Source organism: Brassica oleracea, chromosome C4, assembly GCF_000695525.1.
Source record: "Brassica oleracea var. oleracea cultivar TO1000 chromosome C4, BOL, whole genome shotgun sequence".
Classification (NCBI taxonomy): Eukaryota; Viridiplantae; Streptophyta; class Magnoliopsida; order Brassicales; family Brassicaceae; genus Brassica; species Brassica oleracea.
The window spans coordinates 13,666,181-13,667,691 of record NC_027751.1 but is presented as its reverse complement, the minus strand read 5'-3'; positions in this window follow the sequence as shown (position 1 = coordinate 13,667,691).

Genomic DNA, 1,511 nt, shown 5'->3' with positions numbered 1-1,511 from the left:
GAGATGATTACTATGGCCTGATGCAGGTTCATTCTTTTATAACTCATGGTGTCCCCAAGCATATGGACTTTTAGAATTTGAACCTTATAGGTAATGGTCTTTATATCAAATTCAACCAATATGTAATATGGTTGTGGACCATGTTTCACGGATTTTAGTATGGTCATGGGATTTGTCTTCACTCCCCCTCATGAACATACTCAAATTTGTGGTGCTTGGGACAATAAATTCCCTTGTGCATAGATATATTGCACACACGTGAGATCTTATGGGATAACATTTGTGCCCTTTTAAATATTTGGATCATAATCCGAATGGCTAAGTATGGTAATGCCTTCTAAGTGATAAATTTCGTGGGTTAATCAAACATGATTGCCCTGGCTATTTGCCTAATATCATATTGATCACTAGATCAATAGAGAATGTAGTCTCGATCACTTAGGCGATTTTAATTTAGGTACTCTTATTCCCTTTTGTCCATTGTTGGAAACCATTTTTTCTTCTTAATTCAATGGACCTTATAGGGTGAATATAATGACATTTAGGCAAAGCCTTGGTCGAGCTTCTTTTCCTTTATTTCAAGGAATGTCCAGTTGAGTTCAAGAGTATTTTATAACTGAGCCTGGATGGCAGAGCATGTCGTGCCATTTGTCAAAGGCTTCTTTGAACTCTTTGGAAAAGTGAGTTGGGGTATTAATCCTCAATCATATTTATCTTGGCACAATAAAGGCATATAGATATAGTTTCTTATCAAACAACAGTTTGAATAAGATAATGATGAACTCAAAGTAATTCATTTTATTAATGAAGTCGTGTATAAAGCAAAGTATCAATGCAATTCATGAAATATAAACTCAGGAAACATGAAAATGAGAATGTCAAAAGAAAATTATATAATATGGCCTTCACAATGCATGTGTTGCCATATGGCGCTCAACTTCAGCTTCATCAGCTATAGGAGGCCTCATCTCATTATTCTTTAGCTCAATGTATCTTTTCTGAAGCTTGTCAAATCTGTTGATGGTATTTTTGATTTCCTGCTTTCTTTGTTCAGAAGCCAAAAGATATGACAAAAGGTCATTATAAGTGGTGAACTTCTTAGCCGTGTGTAACAACAGCACATCCTTTGGATCGAATGTGGAGTAGGTCTTATATAATAAAGAATAATGTGTTATCCTTTCACCACATAGTTCAAGACTATAAGCAATATCCATCAGAGCAGAATTATATTTGTCCACGGATTCAAAATCCTGGAATCTGAGGATCTCCCATTCATGGTTGGCCTTTTGCCACGATACCGGTTTGAACCTTTTCCTTAACTGTAGCCAAAGGTCACAAGGATCCTCAACATGGCGATACATGTCTCTTAATTCCTCAGTGAGATGATAACGAATAATCGTTATAGCTCTATGCCTTTCACTGTCAATGATATCATTGTACTCATTGATGCATTGTCCGAGTCCTCTGGATCTCAGGGCAACAAGAGTATTCTTTACCCATTCTAGGTAATT